This window comes from Mustela nivalis (assembly GCF_964662115.1).
Source record: "Mustela nivalis genome assembly, chromosome: 5".
NCBI lineage: Eukaryota > Metazoa > Chordata > Mammalia > Carnivora > Mustelidae > Mustela > Mustela nivalis.
The window spans coordinates 46,363,569-46,385,737 of NC_139024.1; positions in this window are offsets into that span (position 1 = coordinate 46,363,569).

The following is a 22,169-nucleotide window of genomic DNA, read 5'->3' on the forward strand; positions in this document are numbered from 1 at the left end:
GAGAAGGATCTTTTTCCATATAGTCATTTAGAGAACCAGATTGACAGATGTATCTCCCATCTTCAACACATGGCTCACAAGATCATCTTGGGCACCAATATCCAGCAAACAGATAGGGGGAGAGACCCCACTGCTTTCTATATGTCACTGGCCAGAACTCACACGATCTTCGTTAAATGCAAGGCAGGGTAAGAAATATGGTCTAGCTATGGGTTTGTATGTCCACGAGGATATTTTTGTTTCTAGGTTTGATTAATGTAAAGCATTGACTATGCCACCCTATCCTTGAGCTTCTGCCACCTTATTAATGAAATGAGACCATTAATAACCTACTTCATAAGGTGTTATATGTGAATGCTATAGTTTATATGAGCAACATTTGAGTTCCTGGAATATTTTCTCATGTTTGAAAAATGGGTATAATCCTCCTTGCCCCCCCAACCTCCTCTCCCTGCCTTCTTGTTTCCCCCGACCCTTCTTTAGAAAAAGAATTGTGCCCTTCAAATTAGTGAAGTTAACACTTGATGATCTTATACTGTGTATCCTCTGATCAATGGCATTAGATAGTAGTTGGTAATAACTCAATGATCAAATTTGGTTTTGCCGCTTTGGTGTCTCTCTCCCTTTAGCTATACTTAATCCAAAAAACTTGTTAATTTTTATCAAACTAACTGGGCTTTACATATTGCAGCCTTGTGATATATGTGTATTAGAGATGAAGAAGTCCTTCCTGATCTTATCTTAGATTATTCGATTTTTGTCCTCATAAAAATCATCAGAGTTCTGGAATACAAACTGTCTATAATTGAATTCACCAAGACTTATTAATTTATAAGCCAAACACTGAAATAATGATCATCCCCAGATCATCGCTCAGAATATGTCAGACAGCTCCTGGTGATAGGCTGCAAGAAATTACTATCTTCTCCCAGGGTAGGTAGCAACATGTCAAGCTCCTTAAACTAATACATCATGATAATCAGTGTTTAAAAAAAAAAAAAAAAAAAACACTAAGTGCTGCATAATGAAGACAGGGAAACACTGGAAACTCTCAGCGATGCTTCACCCTAATTGTCACACAACTGAAAGCCTGGGATCCCTCAACAGCTAGCCTCTGCTGCTATGGAAACCTTAATGTTCCATCATCTGAGAGATTAAAAATTGAGGCTATTAATGGACTCGGCAGTAGTTTGCATGTTTCATTAGTGAAAAATGCCATTATTCTAGGGCTTATAGGAATTGGATTTTTGGGGTGATGTTTTTTATTCTCTATTAAAATGGCCCAGGCATGATTTGAATGGTATAACAAAAGAAAGGAAACAACCTAAGACGGATTAGGACATTTCAGCAAATCAGTCTTTCCTCTTCTCCCTGATCTTCCCCTGCTGGCTGACTGTTTAACTGGGCACAGGTGAGATTTAGAGGCGGGAAATGAGAGAGAAGCCTATTTCAGCCTCTATTCAATTCCAGTGCGGGTTTTTTATAAATCCTACGTTCTATTGTTTGGGAGCCAGCATAATTAGAGCACTGTTTGGAAAACCAAGGACCCTAAGATGTTACTGAGTCAGAAAATAAATTCAGGGAGTCTCAATCAGCATTTCTTAAAAGCAAATGGAAAAGGATAAAAAGAAAAATAATGAAAGGTGTTCCCAATTGGTAGGATAACTATTATCTTTAAAATTCTTTCTACTAGTTTACAGGATAGTAGGACTTTCTACTGTGAGTCATGGCCCAAAAAAGTTTGGAAAACATAGTTAGAATGCATGATTAAGAGACCAGTCTGTGAAGCTAGGCTGTCTGAATTTGAATCTTGATTTTACCACCTGCTAGCTACATAAGCAAGTCATTTAACATCTCTGTGCATCCATTTGCTTATCCATACTGCAGGCATGGTGGTAGTAGAATCATAAGGTTGCTGTAAAGAGGAAATAAGTAAAACAATACAAAGTACTTGGAATATGTCCGGTGCATAGAAAGTACTCAAGTGAGAGTTAGCTATTGAAAAATGTCATCGATTACTTGGAGGAATTACATTTTTAGAACACTGAATGTGTCTATCTTTTCACATTTATATTTGTAAAATAGGGCTAATTCCTGCCAGTTTAGAAAGCATCACTATAAATTTTCTTGTTAAACCACACAATACATCACATCACTTGCATTGCTTTTAATACCATTGTGCCAGTTTTATTCCTTTCCCTTGATTCCAGAATCATAATCCGTTCTACTGCATCATGTGGTCCTTAGAGAACTATTGTAAAGCCAAATGCAAATATTAAGGCTCTTTTTTTCTAGGAAACAACAAAGTTTTTAGCCCAGTTTCTCCTTAAAGGCTGCATCATATCCGAATGGACCACTAGGGTACTATTTAGTGCATCAAAACATTAATCCACTAAATGGTGCCTGAAAGGTTAATGCAGCTTCTGAAAATGACTGACCTGCTCCCAGAAGCCTGTCCTGGGAGAACAGGGTTCTCCAAGTCAGACATGGGGCATTGCTCTGGAGAACAAGTCAGAGGAAAGCAACATAAAAGTCCAGGAGATAGACACATGGACTTTGCTGGTAATGGCATCTTTGGGATCTGAGTCTAGGGGTTGCCTTAATTCCTAAAAGTAAAAGATGTCTAAATGGTTCCCAATGTCCTCTTTTAACTAATTGACACTTTACTAAATGGGACTTACTGGGGACAGAGATGTTATGAACACTAAAATGTGATGATGATAATTTTGTGTGTTTGAAATTCTTCACATTTACCCGATCGCTAGATGGGGAAGAGTAACTGAAAGATCAATTGCATTCTACTTTCTATAGGTGTTGCATAAATACCAATCATGGGACCTGTGGCCCAGAGAAATTGAAAGGGATTTGGATAGGGGTTTATTATTTTAAATTATTTCATTTCCTGAGCACTTACTAGGTCCTAGGCCCTCCCAGGAATGCTTTATACACATGAAATAATTGAATACCAGCCCCACGGTTGGTATTCATCTGTAATATAGGTATTCTTACTCCTGTTTTCTGGATGAAGAAATTGAGACTTTGAAAAATTGTTGAAAAATTTACCATAAGTTAGAATGCTGGTAACTACTATAGCATCTGCATGTCAATGGCTGATAATAGAGACCGTCAATCCACTGATTCCCATGCTTTTTCATGCTCTATCACCCGTCTACCTGTATCCTTATATCTCTCCTAAGATTCTAGGCCACTTTTGAAGAGTCACCGTCTTGCATAACCCCTCCCTCTTGCCCATCTCTCCTCTACTATATTCACCTGGGGAAAACTCCAATCTGGTTCAACACCTGCCTAACATAGGCTTTAAATAACCTCCTTGCTTCCACTCATGCCCCCTACACTATTCCCTGAACAAGAGCCACAGCAGTCTTTAAAAATATCATTCACTTCATGTCCTCCATGTGCTTCAAGCCCTCCAGGGGGTTTCCACTGATTATTGGAAAAAACTCAAGGCCCAACATGATCAAGGCCCTACACGATCAAGGCCCTATGTGCTTTTGGACCTCAGCTGGTATCCCATTTCCAGTGCTCACAGAGCCCTAGCTCCGTGGGCCTTCTCCTTGCTCCTTGAGCACTCTGCGCTTTCTCCGGTCCCAGAGCCTGTGCTCTTGCTATTTGCTCCATCCCCCAGGCTCTTTAGCCAGGTTCTCCCTGACCTGGCTCCTTCCTATCCCTCCTGTCTCCCTTCCTTTGAGAATCCCTCCCAGATGCATTGTTTAAGGGGCTTTTCACATGGTAAAGAGAGCAAAGAACTCGAGAGCTGGTGGTGAAACCAGAGATGGTTTTCTCCTCCTGCCCTCAAGTCCTCCCCGTTATCTGGCGCGATCTTCAAGTTTTGTTTTATTTTGTTGGTAACATACACAACCTGGTCCCAATCTTTCAAATTATCACTTTGATAAGGGATTCTAAAATTCCAGTAGTACTTGGGCAGGATTTCCTTCCATGACTTCTCAGTATTATCACCTAGGCTATTGACTGTGCGCTGGGGGTCAGGTCTGCTCCCTGGCTGATGGGCAGTGTGGGGGACCAGCTGTACAAATATACAAATATCCCAGGGCTGCGAGGAGGAGAAACTTGGTGTCCCACTGAGGCAACCGCACTTTTTATATTCACAGGGTCAACCGACTATTATGTCATAATGACCAAACGCACACTTTATATTTATGTGTTTATAATAAAAAATGAATGCCACCTTTTACCGAGGGTCACTCTGTGCTCGGTGATTTTACATATATTATCCCTAAGGTTCCAAGAAATGAAAAAAAAATCATGTTTAAGTTCCCGTCTGAGTGACGACAGAGCCTGTGTTCTCTGGAACATCATGTTGCCTTTAAAATAATACATGTATTTGATGAGCTTCCTTTAGGCAGAATTTGCAATTAATGCTTTCCATCTCTCTGTATCACCCCTTTCTCAGTCCTGGCATTCCTGATGTAACTACATCCCATGGCTTTCCCCTGTTTCTTAGCTAAATAATATGTAAACCTCACAAATGTATTACTTGATATGGCCCACTCTGAAGTATTAATTGAGGGGAGAGGTGGGTTTTTAAAATTTCGTTAGGGAAATGAAGCTTATTCTTGTTGAGGAGGGACTTTGGCAAGAGGGTAGAAGAGATTTAATGAGTGTCTCACCATAAAGACCCTCAAATAAATGTATGTGTCCCTACCACATCAGTGACTGCCTATTTCTACTTACGTGCTAATTCTTTCCAACGCGTCTACCCACATCCTTGTCTCAATCCAGCCGCACCTGATCCTACAGCTCTATTTTTCATGTGAAAGTAACCAGCCCAGGTAAGGATTAACTCTTTATCTTACTTTTGTTCACACCGATTCTTACTAGAACTAACTACTTCAGACCTTATATCAGGACACAGTTTTGGTAATGTGTCTAAACATCTGAATGACTGTTCTCCTCACATTGGTCCTCAAGGCCTTTTGAGTGCAAAAAAATACTTAAGAACAAGGTAAGAAAAGTTTGTGACTTGCCTTCTTTCTCTCCTGACTGCATAATGAGACTTGGCTACCTTGCCTCTGGTCATGCTTTCCAAAGGCTGCTTTATGTATCTTTTGGGCAATAATCATCACCCATTATCATTTTCTTGGCATGGTATTTATTTGCTGGGGAAGCTATTCACAAGCTTCCACACAGTACTCAATGACCCGGATGACGGATAGGAGGGGACTGACCCCTCTGCAGTGCTCATTACCAAGACAGCAAACTAGAGGCATCGATTAGTAGCCTGGATAGAGGGGCCTTTTAAAATTCTATAGCAAACATTAGAATCCTCTCGTTTTAAAAATCCTTTTAAAAGAATCCTCCATAGAAACTTCTAATAGACTCTGTGCTGGTGTATGTGCCAAGATAAACATGAAACTTAGCTAAAACAACCTCAACTATCCCAAAACAACAAAAAGTGGGCGGAAAAGAGAACCTTTACATTTATATCTTCCAACTAGAAGTTGAGTTAAATTATCTTGAGCATCCTTCAATTCAGATTTGATCATGGGTCTGAGCAGGTGTTAGCGTCTGTGCTATTTACTTGCTGTCCCTCAGCTCCATGCCTGCCCTTGTTTGCCCCGCTCAGTACTGCGGGGGCTCGTAGTCTGCCCACCCTACTCCCTGCCTCCCTTTCTGTTGGCTGCTCCTCATGGACGGCACTGATGGGAAACCTGAAGGCTGAAGGTAGAGAGATTTCTGCCTCGGGCCCCAACTCCATGGCAGGGACTGGCAGCTGCTGGTTGATTCTGGGGATGGGAGAGACGACTGGGGGCTTCCCCGCATCACATCTCTGCAGGTGCCCAGTCCTGGCAACTGTGGTACCTCTTGAATGATTCTGGCCCCAGTCAAGGTGCTTTTAGTCTTGGCTGTGGTGGTGACATCTCTAGCTGCGAGACAAGCAAGGGTGAGCCGGCAGGTGCCAGCCCAGGGTACGTCACCAGCCTCCTGGTCTCCAGGTGCCCGGATGCCTTCCTTTTCCCCTTTGCTCATCTCTCCAACTCCTCTGTAGTCAGCTCCCTCTATTTGAATTCCTCAGTGTGGCTTCTGTTTTTCTGACTGGATTCTAACTGATAAATTTATGAACAAATTACTTAAACTCTGCTTACATTCTGTGTCTAATTGTCATCTAATGGGGTTTTTAGGTAAACATTTGTAGTAGAAAATTAAAAATCATAGTAGTAAATGATACTCAAGATGGCTAACTTTTATTTATCATTTACTATATGCTGGGTGCTATTTTTAGCCCTTCAGATCTTGTTTAATCCTTACAATGACTCTGTGAAATACATACTATTTCTAACCCCTTTGATCCTGAGGAACATAAAAATTAGAAAAGTCAAGTGGATTGTCAGTGCCCACTACCAAGCAGCAGGGAGAGCCAGGATTTGACTTAGGACCACCTGACGCTGTAGCCTGAATTCTTAATCATTATGGAATATTATCTCTGGCCAGTCTGTGTTCTAACTGAATGTACTTATATATTGTAGACAATGAGATCTTTGGCTAAACCACAGTCTTTTATGACAGATTTTTGCAAATGTGCACGTTGAAGTCACTTCAGAAGTTGGATAATTCTACAAGTAATGTAAAAAATGTAAAATGTATTTACTTGTAGACTATAAGCTCCATGTGGCCAGAATTGATTATCTGACATGTTTATCACTGTATCCCTGGCATCTGGCATAGTTTCTGTCACATCTGAAGCTCTAATATGTTTGTACAATAAATGTTAATGTAAGAAACAATAAATCATGTATAAAAATAATTTATATATGCCATATACAATGAATCAATAAATCGAAGCCTGCACGGGCTTGAATGTGGTTAACTTTCCATAGCCAAACAACTTTTTTTTAACTGCTAAATACTTCTTTTGGAAAGAGATCTAGGTAACAGGAAAAGAAGGTTTTAAGTTCATTTTCTCAGTTAGAATACAACACAATCAAAACTCAGAGTACATTTTCATAAAGGCAAAATATCCCAAGAACATCAGGGATGAAAAGTAGAAAATTACTTTATGATTAAATATTATGGTTAATAATTTCTTATAAGCCCGTAAGAAGTGTAGAAACAAATTAAGGAGATAAAATAATACCAGGATGTAAGAGAAATCTGGCAGGTCTTTAGGGTTATAGAAGAGTCAATAAAGACAAATTTGAGCCCTCTCTATTTCCTTGGGAGGGAAAGTGTACAACATTGAGAGTGAACAGGTACAACAAGGCTTGGTTCTCTGCATGTTAGCTTCAGCAATACCATAAAAGATGAAGGAAGGTGCCTTTGGGGAGTCTCACACTGACTATGTTGGGAGGGAGATGAATGGGATACAGGTGGTACTCTAAAATTGATGTCCTAGGGAGCTAGCCAAGAATTCAGAGGGTAGGTCCTAAGTAAGAACAGTTTGTGCAGTAGGCTACTATGAAAAAAGTAGATAACATTATTTGATCTGTGGATGGAGGTGGAAGGAATATTTCAGATTACTGTATGAACCCGAGTCCATCAAAATTGCAATCCAACATCATTAAATTGGAAGATGCAGCTTATCAGATTTGGTTGAGTGGGATCAATCTATTCCAGATACAAGCCCAAAGAGGTGCATTGTGTATAGGGAAGGTAAAAACAATAACAAACATAAAAACAATAACAAACCATAAACGTTGATCTTCCCTGCTATTTATTATCACTATGAGCCTGCAAGTCCAAACACTCTCAGTGGAAAAATACTCCTCCCTGAAAAAATTTTTGTTAGCTTAAGAAATAAACAAGTATAGCAGTTACTGTGGTATTTTAAATATATATTATATATAATGTATAATGTGTTTAAAATTAGCTCCTTTTAAAAGATTTTTATTCCTCCCTGAATATTGTATTCCACTTGTAAATTACTGCCAGATGTAAAGTTACCCCCTGACACATGAGACTCTGCTACATGTATTATTTCAAGAGTAAGTTTGTAATGATTTAGATTCACTGTTCCATCTTCCATAGTTTCTATCTTCACATATTCTTGTGTTTAAACTGTGGATTTTAAATAATAGTTGTAAATACAATAAAACAAAACTTGAATTATTTCAATTCTGTCTTCTAATGGGACTACGTGGAAGTTTCTATTTGTGTCTAAGATTTTTAAATTTGTGTCTAAGATTTTTAAATTTGCAGAAACTAAAGCTCAAAAATAGAAACTGAAATGTTAATCATGACAAACCAACATAGGTATGTTTCTCCTCCCTCCCCCAAAAAATATCTTGAGTAAACTGAGATCACAAGAACATAATCCATTATTTATTTTTTCCTTTTGGAACCAAATGTTCATCCATCCATCCATCCATCCATTTGTTCATTTCTGGTATGATTTCTAAATCATTCTGGTATGATTTACTAAGGTGAATAAAGAAAAAAAAAACTCAGTCCACATTTTTTAATACTATTTTTGTTTCATGTCATAGTTAATACTGAAAATGGTATTGTCATATAGTGGAAAAAATGTTTTCTGTGTATCAAATATGCTAGGGATGTCACTGGTTGGAAATGTATGAATTGCTCTTAAATGCGTGGCAGACATCTCCAAATTGTTATTGCTAATGAGCCCATGAGACCCTGGGAAGAGGACTCTATCAATTATGTCCATCCTGTGATCATTAACTTACTCCCATGATAGGGAAGAAGAGTAGTGCTGGTCTATATTTTGAACCTTCTTCCATGTCTCATGAAATTCTTAATGACCTACCCACTTAAGACATTTTGATGAATCCTTTTTGGTTTCCTATATGATATATAGCATTTCATTCAGAGAGGCATTCTTCAAATGGATATGGTATTTCTTGGCAGTGTATTTGTTTTCATTCTCAGAGCTAATAAGTTAAGGACAATTTGCTAAGGGTGTATCATCAGCAAAGATTTTGAGTTGGATACCAGTTAGAAGCTAATAATATACTTGTTAATTATCTATACTATCCATTACTAGGAAGAAAATGCTAAAGTGAAATAATGAAAAAAAGATTTCTTTTACTCAAGTAAATATTGGCATAGCAACCAATAAACTTCATATTTTCCTTTCCTTCAGGATTTAAATGTCCAGGAAAAAGTTTTCATTTTGTATTGTGGAATAAAGCAAAGGTAATAAAAGTGAATTTGTTGCATATAGCTTTAAAAAAAAAAAAAACTAGGAAAATGTAGGCACATCATATCTGGTATCTGAGTTAGAATTTGGCAAGTATGGTAAGAATAAAGAGGTTTAATATAGAAATTAGGGGTTCCAGGAATATAGGTAGAGCTGAGTGAGTTCTCTGGGTCATGTTGATCTCCTTCTTGTACAGAAGTGACATGGTCACATCTGTGGTCAGTGATCAAATCTGTAATGACCACAGGACTCAGACCTACTGCAGCTGTTTCTTCAATAGGAAGAGACAAGCACCACCAGGCTATCAGAATGATCTGGCCAACACCTTCCTACCCGGATACTGTTTGGGTGGTCACTGTCAAGATCTGACTCTATGATTCTTCTTTTTCAAGCTTTCATGGCTAACCAATGCCTCTCTTGAGTGACACCATCTTTCCTTTAATGTGCAGTCTTTAATCAAATGATCACCTCATTGATTCTAGATTTTTACTCCCAGTAAACCTGTGTGGGCCATTTTGTATTGATTTGATAAATTCACACTCAGAGGACAATCTTATAATTATTATTTTCTGACAATTTATTATTACATACCAACTACAGTGACCATAGGGAAGTTTGCCAGTCAACTGAGGGTGTTATGAATCTCTCTTCAATGCACTCACTTCTGAATTCATAGAAAAGTATGAAGAATTGGAAAGGGTTCAGAGGTAAGCCATGAAGACGATTAATGAATGTGAGAATGAAAACATGGAAAGAGCAAAGTATTGAGGGAGAGAAATCTGAACATGAATTTAATAATAGTAGCCACTACTGGGATACTATTGGATACTACTAGATTGTTAAACATAAGAAACTAAATTATTTTGCAACTGTAAGGGAATTAGGCTTGACAGAAAGAACTTCCTTACAGTGAGAAATGTGAACCATGAATGGCTACCAAAAAAGGACTGAAATCTGCTCTGCAGAGTTTGAAAGATGATGTATTTTCACTTTTTATAGGCTGTAGTCCTTTTTCTGAAGGCAGAGCAATGGGACACATAACATTACCATTTTTTTTCCAGATCTGAGATCCATAGGTTAACTTTCTCAGGAATAGGGTAATGAATCTTTCCACAGTAAAGTGAACCAAGAACTAAGAACTTCAGGTGGTGACTCAAACTAAACTACAGAGAAATTACTTTTTTTATGCACTGGTTCTAACTTCTTTTTAACAGAAGGACTCTTTAAGATAATGATAGACCAAACATACTTACATGGGCATGTGTCAAAGTTGCATATAATCTCTAGGTATTCATGGTCTCCCCACAACCTGTATAAGGAGACTTAAGTATCAAGGGATCTAAATTAATATATACTTTATCAGAGGAAATTTATTATTTTCTTTTTTCTCTCCTCTCCTCTCCGTGTCCCGCTTCCTCCCTCCCCCCTCCCCCCACTCCTCCCCTTCTTCCCCCTTCCTCTCACCTATTTCCCCTTCCCCTCCCCTCCTCTCCTCTCTCCTTTCCTCTCCTTTCCTCTCCTTTTCTGGCTGCTTATAGTTTATTTTCCACTTGGTGTAAGGCACAGGGTTACAGGGTGTCAAGAAGGCTGTGTGTGGCTTTGCTAGTAAAGAGTGGGGTTCTGTCAGCTTCCTTTTTGGTATTTTGCTATTTTGATTAAAAAAAAAAAAAAAGAAAAAAGAACCCAACTGTTTCTGCTTGGAGCTGCCTGCCTAGTTTGAAGGGTGGGAAGGGGAAGAGGGGGGATAGGCTCTCCGAGCCTAATGTCTCCTAAGGCCCGGTGGTAGCCACTCAGGACCGGGGCCCAGTGTGGGCTTTGCCAGGCTGGTTCCCAGGTTGCTTCCTTGTGGCTTCCAAAGCCATATTGCAAGTGATCATGCCTCTGGAGGTCTGGGGAGATTCTGAGTGTCCTGGGGACTCTCCAACACTGTAGCTATGAATGGAAGAGTAGACTTGCCCCAACTGAAGTTTGCCCACCAGTGGCCTGGGTCAGCCTGGGGAGACTGGGGTGGTGAGGGATGGCTTCCCCAGGGGACTCTGGACTTCGGCAGGGGCTCTTAGTGGAAGTGGAGCCCACACTGTGTGGGCAACAGCCATAGGCCACAAGTGAGCTGTGGGAGGGGATGGCTGACATTCTGTTGTTTGTGGGTTGATGGAACACTCGGCAGTGACATCTTGTGGGCTTTGATGCTCAATCATGGGTGGTGGTGACCCTGACGCTAGACCATGGAGCCCATTTGCAGAAGAGACCACAGAGGGCCACTCCACAACTGAGGCATGGGTGGGGTCTAGAGGACATTTATTCTTTTTTTTTTTTTTTTTTTTTAAGATTTTATTTATTTATTTGACAGGAAGAGCTCATAAGTAGGCAGAGAGGCAGGCGGGGGGGGGGTGGGAATGGGCTCCCTGCTGAGCAGAAAGCCCCATGTGGGGCTCTATCCCAAGACCCTGAGATCATGACCTGAGCCAAAGGCAGAGGCTTAACCCACGGAGCCACCCAGGCACCCCAAAGACATTTATTCTCATCTCAGATATGGCCAGTCCCATTTTTATGGAAAATTTCTTCTGGAATATTCTTGGTATCATGAGTTACCTTCACACCACAGGAAATGTCTAACTTACATACCTCTTTTCTTTCTCATCTTCTTCTATTTTGTTCCCATTCCTGTTCTTTTCTCTTCTTTTGAGTGTCACACATCCTTCCCTGGTCTTCTCCTTTGTTCTAAGGAGACAGGACATCAGGTAACAAAAAGATTGCCTATCAAAGTCCAGAATCTGATTTAAATTACATGTTAAATAAAGATCAGTTAAGTCCAGTTGGATGAGTTGGTCAAAGTCCTTCATGTCACTCATACTTTATAGTTACCTGTGAAGGAAGAAAGGTTCCTAAGCTCGGAATATAGAATCTGGAAATGATTTTTATGCTCCTGGAATTCTTCACTTAGGACAATCTGGGAAGGGGGGCCTGGCTGGCTCAGTGGGTAAAGCATGCAACTCTTGATCTGGGTGTGGTTGTGGTTTCTAGCCCCACCTTGGGCATAGAGATTAGTTAAAAATAAAATCTTAAAAAAGAGAGAGAGAAAGTGAGAAATCTGGCAAGTCTCTTTTGGTTGGGGTCTGAGGCACTTAGGGAAAACAAATTTCTTAAACTTCTCCACATAATTGGAAACAAATTCCCTTAGAAAAGGTTTACATGAAAAGTCAAGGGGAGATTAGGTTAAGACTCGCCCTTTATCCCTAACATTTTTTTCCTACCCTTTCCCAAGAACGAAATTACGTGAGAAATCATTTTGCCTCATTACGTTACTTTGCAGAATTTCCACTTCTGTTCAATACTTTCTCCTTTGAGGAGCTGTTATGGAAGCCTCCTGCAGAGCAAGGACAACACAGTCATTTAATACTTAATCAAGTGTTTATTTAGGGAACTTACCTCCTCCAGTTTCATAGCATTCTATTGCTTGTAGGCCAAAGATGTTCTCACTGGGATTCAGTTTGAGGAAAACCTTGCCATAAAATAAACTCTCTGGAAATCTCAGTATCTATATATGAGATCTAGAAGAGGAAATAACACCAGTAGACATATTTGGAAGGTTTTCTCCTACTTTTAACTTAAAAACATCACCAGAAAGAAGTCAAAAATTTAAATTTTAATTTGAAGTCTTGACCGAGTTTCTGTTTTAAAGCATGAGAAACAAAGAAAAAATAAGCTATACTTTTGTTTGAAGCAATGAGCTTGATTTTCAAAGGAATCTTTTACTGAATAGGTACTCAAATAATTTTAATCTAAAGATGGCAGAGTCAAGAGGATGACATTTCTTTTTTTTTTTTAATTTTTTATTTTTTATAAACATGTATTTTTATCCCCAGGGGTACAGATCTGTGAATCACCAGGTTTACACACTTCACAGCACTCACCAAAGCACATACCCTCCCCAATGTCCATAACCCCACCCCCTTCTACCAACCCCCCTCCCCCCAGCAACCCTCAGTTTGTTTTGTGAGATTAAGAGTCACTTATGGTTTGTCTCCCTCCCAATCCCATCTTGTTTCATTGATTCTTCTCCTACCCACTTAAGCCCCCATGTTGCATCACCACTTCCTCATATCAGGGAGATCATATGATAGTTGTCTTTCTCTGCTTGACTTATTTCGCTAAGCATGATACGCTCTAGTTCCATCCATGTTGTCGCAAATGGCAAGATTTCATTTCTTTTGATGGCGGCATAGTATTCCATTGTGTATATATACCACATCTTCTTGATCCATTCATCTGTTGATGGACATCTAGGTTCTTTCCATAGTTTGGCTATTGTAGACATTGCTGCTATAAACATTCGGGTGCACGTGCCCCTTTGGATCACTACGTTTGTATCTTTAGGGTAAATACCCAGTAGTGCAATTGCTGGGTCATAGGGCAGTTCTATTTTCAACATTTTGAGGAACCTCCATGCTGTTTTCCAGAGTGGCTGCACCAGCTTGCATTCCCACCAACAGTGTAGGAGGGTTCCCCTTTCTCCGCAGAGGATGACATTTCTTTTTTTTTTTTTTTTAAAGATTTTATTTATTTATTTGAGAGAGAGACAGGGAGAGAGAGCATGAGTGAGGAGAAGGGCAGAGAGAGAAGCAGACTCCCCGTGGAGCTGGGAGCCCGATGCGGGACTCGATTCCGCGACTCCGAGATCATGACCTGAGCCGAAGGCAGTCGTCCAACCAACTGAGCCACCCAGGCGTCCCAAGGATGACATTTCTTATTGCCAAAAACTACACATTGAGATGCTTTACTACATTTTTTATTATTTTATTTTTTAATTGAGTTATAATTGACATATAACATTATACTAGTGTCAGACATAATGTATAATGGATGACTGGATATTTGTACACATTGTGAAATGATTGCCACAATAAGACTAGTTAACATTCATCACATATAATCATATTACATTTTTAAGGTTAAGCATCAGGTCAGTTAGGGCCTAACCTATTTCGGTTGTTATGTATTTTCCATGTCACCCCGTGTTACGGACAGCATGAGTTCCATAGCTCACTATATTCCCCTTCTATGTTGGGTAACAGGGGAATCCAGAATTTACTATTGGTTTCCCTTATCCCTATGCAGAAACTTGAGGCATGCATTTTTGTGAGCTAACTCTCCTAGACTTTTCTTCTTCTTCTTTTCACTTTGCTCTGATTTCTCTCTCTTTAAAAAAGAATCTCATCGTGATACTTATAAGTCCGTAAATGACCTGAGATCTACTTTGTATTAAGGTAGGGCATTAAATAAATAACACAGATAATTTTATGATTATATAATCTTGAAACTTAAAATCCTACCTTTGAAAAAATAAGTTACTTTCCAATGAGTGAGTTGACAACTTCTATTTCAGAAAATGTTTGTGATTCATTTGTAAATTGGACCAAACCAAAGTTTCTGCATAGCTCCCCACAATTAAGCCCACAGCAATGACAGGCTCTTGAATAAAAAATATTTTTCCAAGTCCAGATTTATGTCATACCAACAGGTATGTTTGGCAGAATATCATCTATAACAGAATTTGTAACAAAATCCCATGTTTTCCCATTTATGATTTTAGGTCTGAAGGATCTATAAAATATGGAAACCATATAGTGGATCTTAAATATTTTTGCATGGATCTTGGTCATGGAAGAATTCTTTTTGCTGTTTTTGTGAAAAGGCTGCATGGTCCCCGGGAGAACACAGACTGGGGTGGTTGAGTAGAGAGGCTGTTTACACAACTGTGGGTGCAGGCTATGGTAGAGGGCACACCACAGTTTAGGAATGAGTTCGCTTATTTGTTGTAAAAGAATAATTTGGGAGGAGAGGGCACTTTTACTGAACAAGGTATGCAGGAGTTCTTCCAACCATAGCACCTTTTTTTTCTGTTGCCAACACTTTTGCTGCTTTCTTATGTATTTTTCTTAAGCTTAAACAATTTTTAACTTTGAATTTCTCCTCATAACTTGGGAATCAAGGAAACGACCCTTTTTACAGTCACTTGACTTTGTTTTGGCAGATCTCATAGTATCCCTGAAAGTGACAAAAGGGAGGAAGTGTGAAGAGCTGAAGGGAATCACCCAAGAGGTTGAAATGAGCAAAGAAACGGACTTTCTTGTATTCATCCTTGGCCCCTGGGTGAGGGGAGAACTTTTACTTCTTGAGAATCTAGCATTTTAAGGGACTCTTTAGATTATGGTTAAGGCAATTATAAGCTTGGAGCCTGGTTAAACTTTAAAAATAAGCCTTCTGCTAAATGACATAATCTTTCCTGGTTTCTGAAATCTCTTGATAGAATCTAAGAAATACTTTTTCCCATTATGTTCTGTCTTTCCCTTTAAAGAATATATTAAATGAACTGAGTTCTGGAATTTGTAAGGTGCCAAATAAGATCACAAAGAGAGGTAACCTAAGGTTCCATCCAGATAAGGAAAATGAATAACTGTGTCCTGCCCTTTTCCTGATGGATGCTGAACATCTATATTTACTCTTATGTGCTGGTCATAAGACATCAGAATTAATTTCCAATAAGTAAACATGTCTTAATCTGCAAATAGGACAACAATGCCATTAAATCTAGTTAAATAAAGTATTGTGTGAAAAGAGGAATTCCCTAATACTTCCATGGTTTCATATATCATGTTAAGGTTCCTGATCTACTTGTAGATTACTGTTGTATATGGAGTGAGGTATGGATCTAATTTTATCTTTTGCTAAATGACTACCATTTATTAAAAAGCCAATCTTTAAAAAAATAAAATAAAATAAAATAAAAACTCAGTCTTTGCCCCACTAATTCAAGATGCACCTTTATCATACACTAAATTTTCACATGTCTTTGGATCCGTTTCTGTTCTTTTTCTCTGGTCTATTGTCTACTCATGTACTTGTACCACAAGGTTTAAACCATAGAAGCTTTACCATAGCATGTGCTTTAGGTGGAGCTAGTTCTTTCTCACAGTGTTTTCAGTGCTTTCTGGATTACATGTTTGTTTTCACATGAACTTTAGGATCAACTTGCCTAACTTCTTAAAAAGGTTTATTAGTATTTTATTGGGATTTTTGTAAACTTATCAGTTAACTCAGGAAGAGCTAACATCTTTATAACGCTGAATCATTCTATTCAAGAACAGGGGAGGTCTCTGCCTTTGTTCTACTTTGGTGTCTATCAGAAGAATGTAATTAACATTTTAATCCAAGGAAGAGGTTAAAAATGAAAGATTCAGGGCCCAAGGAGTCACTAGGCACCACTATCATACATGATGTGGTGGTGATTGCTTCCTTCTCATTATCTATTCAAGTAATATGTAGTGAGCATTTACCTACCAGATGGTAGACTTTATGCTTGGTCCTCTGGATACAAGAGTAAAGCAGCTGGTCCCCACCCAGGAGGTACTCACAGTCTAGTGGGAGATGCAGGTTATTGAACTGATGGTAGCAATTACTCTTCCTTTCTGAAGATAGCCCACTTCTTTCACTGAGGAGGAGAACTAGATTCAGTGACCATAAGATGTCAAAGAGGATATTGAAATTGGTTGTATGAAACCTAGCTGGAAATTTGTTTCTCAGTTTCATTTATGCATTCATTAACTTTCGCCTACATCTGCATCTAGGAAGGTAATTTAAAAGTCTCATTGTAAAGTGTTGAAGCCCTTCTTGTTCATGCATGTGTATCTAGTGAGATATCAAGTGGAATGTTGAAATTAGTTGACTCCAGCAGCAGCTGGTACACAGCAAGCTTCTCTCCTCAAATCAATTTATTTTCCCATGGTCATTAATAATTTGCTTAAAAAGGAAGCAAATCCTTAAAGACTTATATTACTCTCCCCGAATTTTTCTACTAGTGCTTGCAATTTAACATTTGGCTAGCACTTTTGGGGGGTAATGGCAACATTGGGTATCATGTTTATATGCTTTTAACAAAATAGAGTTTCTCCCTCAGCTGAGCTAATAGTCACTTAGAAACTTTCTTACTGTGACTCCTTCAAGATTAATTCAATCTTATTTTGACCCTGAGGAGAATCAAGCTGAATCCTGAGTCAAGTGTGATCCTGTGGGAAATTAATTAACCCTTTCAGGATTGTCAGTGTTCCCGGAAAAGAGACAATTTACTTTCTAAGCTGTTTCTGGCCAAACATCTAGTATAAAATTCTCAGTCACGTTCTCCTGTTAGGAAACAATTCTAGGTTTCAAAAATGGAAATAAGATAACAACAACATGTGGCTGCAGCTTCTAACTGCAGAATTAGAGGCAGGAATTGCTGATACTTGGGAAAAAGGATGTGGTGGGAAAGGGGAAATAATTGTAGGCTTTTCCATTTTTTCTCAGCTCAGCTTAAAGTAAAAGGAGACATGGTCGCTATAGCTTTTTTTTTTTTAAGGATTTTATTTATTTATTTGAGGGGGGCAAATGCGGAGTGAGAAGCAGGCTGCCCATTGAGCAGAGAGCCCCATGAGGGGCTCAATGCAGGACCCCAATCCCAGGACCCCAAGATCTTGACCTGAGTCAAAAGCAGATGACCCAGCCACCCACTCACCCCTCGCTCTAGCTTTTCAAAAAGTGAAGACTGTTTCTTCAGGGAAAACTGAGAGTCCACGAGGAAAAGGGATAGCAGATAGTCTGAGAAGCCTTTCAGGCAGCCTATTTTCAAACATAAGCTGAAAGAAACCTTACATGGAATTTGCTCAGGTAACTCCTATAATTTTGTAGTGGGTTCTGTTTTCTTTTTCTTATTAATCTTATCCTTCCTGTTTTCTGTTCAGCATTGTAGTCATTCAGCTAAATCCATTCATTCTCTGTCCTCCATACCTACCCCCACCAGGAAGTCTCCAATCTTTTTCTCCACCCTTGCTTGCACATTTGCTCAATCATTCTGGAGTGTGCTGTGGGAGAATAACATGGTTTATCACCACCCTCAATGACCTTCACAGCTGTTCTTTTTGATTCTTATCCCCACTTGCCCAAGAATATGTTACATGCAGAGATCACCTAAAATCACTGGTCAAACCAACTATTATCACAAGTTTTCATTCTGTCTTTCTTCCATCAAACAAGAGCATTCCAAAATAATAGGCAACACTTACATAATGACACAATTTATGATCAGAAAATTTCAAAAACGTAGGAAAGTGAGGCTACTGTGCCAAAGATTCATTAAATACTGGCTGACAAGCTGAGAAATGTGAAATATGGAATGAAATAGGAATTTTCCCATTTAGTCTTCTTATAATTATATAAGATTAAAACATCTTTGATCTTTCTTCCTTTCTTGTCCTGTTTATGCAGGGCGTTGACAAGGTGCCAGCAGGAGAGGCAGGCAGGCTGAGGTAGCTTGCCAGTAGTAACTGCTCCCTCTTTCACTCCTGCCAGTGTGGACAAAACAACCCCCTCCCCCACCCTGCCCCACGTGAATCTTCTCATAAGAACAGGAATTTCTCACCACCATTTAGGAGCTTCTTGGCTGACCCAGAGATAGTGTTTAAGCCTCATCCAATGCAACCACATCCATCAATCCACTTCATAGATGAACTTGTGCTCCTCAGACTCCTTCATCTCTCCACACCTGGTCACTTCCATTTCGTTCCATGTTAAGATTTGGCAGAATTAAGTTATTAAAAGGAGCACTTCCAGATTTACTTGTTATATCACTGTTCCTTTCCCTTCAGTGGTTTCAGTTTTGTATTTTGAAAATCTCATGCGGAGAAAACAGAGGGATTATTTATAAACTGATTAAATGAACTGTTAATGTTTAATATTGTTTCTATGCCCCCTCCTGCAACTTCCACTTCCCCCAGAGATTCAGAGTTTGGGTTTCCATGTTTGAACTAAAAATAGAACTATGCAATAGTTTTTGGCACTTATTAGTTCATTGTCTTCCATGGATTTGGAAGTTAGTACACCTTGAGTCTTAGAGCAAGCATACTCTGATTTAATTATTTTAATTCATGACCAACCAGGCTTCCAATTGACGGCTCTGACCATATACCCACACCAGTTCTAGCCCAGGAAGAGGTAGAAGGGAGAAAGCAGTTAGAAGGCAGGAGAGGGACCCCACTGTGAAATGAACACATTGTTGCTAAGAGAAAGGAACTACTTCAAATTATTTCCTGACCCACTTTCTCTCCTACTGGGACTCCAATTACATTTGTGTGATACTATCTAACAGTTATAGATCTTCTGATTTAAAAAATCTTTTTTTCCTTTTTATTTCAGTTTGGGTAATTAAAAAAAAAAGATTTGTTTATTTATTTGAGAGAGAATGTGTGTGAGTTGGGAAAGGGGCAAGGGGAGAGGAGAGAGAAAGAGAGAGAAAGAATATTTTGAGCATATTCCACGCTGAGGGCAAAGCCTAACATGGGACTTAATCTCATGACCCTGAGATCATTACCTGAGCTGAAAGCAAAAGTCAGACCCTCAATCAATGAGCCACCCAGGCATCCCTGGTTTGGGTAATTTTTACTGACTTGTTCGATATTCACCCATCCAATCTGCTTTTAAGTACCATCCAATAAATTTTTTATTTCAAATATTGCATTTTTAAGTTATAGAATTTCTACTTGGTTATTTTTTGGTGTTTACATTTTTCACAGAAAATTAAGAGAAAATTCCATTTGTTTATCCTTAATACACATTTTCTTGTAAATTCTTTGACAAATTTATAATAGTTGTTTTAAAGTTCCTGTTTTAAAGTTCTACTAATTCAGCAACTAGTTTATCTCTGAGTCTGTTTCTCTGTCTTCCAAACTTTATCTTCTCACGGTTTTCTGCTTCCTCAGATTTTTGAGAGAAAGATAGAGGGTGTGAGCCTGAGTGAAAGAGTGAAGTGAGAAGAGAGATTTCCAAACATTGTGAATGAAAGAACATTGGAGCCTTTTGATCTTGAGCTGGGAGAGGTTGACTGCACTTTCAGATATATTGGATTCACTTTTGGCCCCAAAGTCCAATCACTGTATAAATCCCCAGGACCATGTGATTGCGCTTTGCTCACCAGCCCAGTCATCCAAGAAAGGACTGGCTATTTCCCCCTCGCCCCACAAGGTCTTCCTATCTCTGACAGCTCATCTGGGGCCCTGAATCCAGCTATGGAAGCTACTGCCATTCTCTGCTTACCTATGATGGGCTCATTTCTTTCTGGAATGTAGTTTATCAAGGCCTCTTTGCTGTCTGTGTTTTCACTAGCCTCATAGAGAAGTATTGTTTTTATTTTGTCTGGTTCTTTTCCTGCAGTTACTATTAAAGCAAAGGTCTTTTGCATCCTTCTTCATCCTAACTGGAAGGAGAAGTCTAAGCTGCTTCTTTAAGTCAACATTTATATGCCCCAGTAAAGGACACAGGGCAGAGAAGAATATCCATAAAGTCACCAGGGAGTATCTATGGCACCAATGGTTTCTGTTACAAAGTGGGAAAAAAGGGAGAGAAGGACATTTCTTAAGAAGATATCATTGATAATTATCTTTTCCAAATGAAATGACAGAGAGAAATGCAGGGAAAAGGATGAATAAGCAAAGAATCCTTAACTGCTCCACATCACAAGATCAGAGAGCATAAAGAAACTACACCATTACAATCACAGTAGTTTAGAGCTAGTAGAAAGCCTTAGGTGGTCTAAAGCCCAAACTCTTTACTTATAAGCAGCAGTATGTTTCTGGGTTCTCTCGATAGACTGAATGTTTTGCTTTTTCCAATGTGCTGGACAACTTGTGACTACACATCAGCATTTCTTCCCCAAACCTATAATGAAAGTCATTCTTTCCTTTGTTATTTCTCATAATCAAAAATTGCAAGAAACATATCTTTTTCTGAGTTTTCAATTTGAAGTCTTATTTTGTAAAATATCAAACTTCGACCTTATACCTCAGGGGAAAATTACACCATCTTTGCATAATGGAAAACAAGTTGTGGAGGTGGTGGTATCATCTTTTGACAAAAGATAGCACCTCAACTTAGCTTATGTGAGGCAGGGCAGGTCTGTCTGAAGGATCAAAGGCATTTTGCAATGCATATGAATCCTTCAAGATTATGTAGGATATCATAGAAAAATATGTTTGTTACGAATAGACCTCAAACCCTCTAATACTGACTCAGTCTCAGTGACAAAAAATTAATGCCTTAGGCATGTAAACACTAAAATTAGAACTCATAGTAGTTGAACTGTTTATCCATAGTCTATGGAGCAATGTCTCTAATGATTTCTACCAGAATATAGTCAGCTACTTTGTTTGGTTTTCAATTTGAGCTTGGGGTTTGTTTTCTTAGGTAGTGTTTCTCAAAAGTTCTAGGAAAAGGTGCTTAAGAGTCATCTTTGTGTTCTAACAGATCAATAGTTATTTCCTAAGGGAATTCCATAGTTTCAAACAGCTTAAGTAATTCAACCAGAAATAGCAAAGAAGAAAAGAAGGACTGTACCAATGATATTGAGTCAATACAGAATGTAAGAGAAACAGAGAACTTGGGAGGTATGCCTATCTTCGGGGAGGAAAAGAGTTAAGTTTGTGGTTGATAGATGAACATGGTCTATGACTGGTTACATCAACTGTGATATGGAAAATTATTCTTTCAGAAAATAATCTGTTTATTGAATATGGCCAGTGCATTCTTTGGAATTTGTGGCACTACCACAAACCAAATATCTGTGAACATTCTTCCTTAGTCTCTCACAGAAAAGGTAATTTCATTATTGTAAGAACTTTTATTTATTTTTTTTTAAGATTTTATTTTTTTGACAGAGATCACAAGTAGATGGAGAGGCAGGCTCCCCGCTGAGCAGAGAGCCCCACGTGGGACTCGATCCCAGGACCCTGAGATCACGACCCGAGCCGAAGGCAGCGGCCCAACCCACTGAGCCACCCAGGAGCCCTGTAAAAACTTTTAAAAATAGAGATTAAACTCACTAGCTTTAGAATAGCTCCCAATGGCTATAATTTGGAGGAGACTTAAAAAATCATTTTGATTGCTTCCTCCTTACCATTTCCAAGGTTCTTAAGGACCCTTTGTAGTTTGCTGACAAAATGCATTAAGT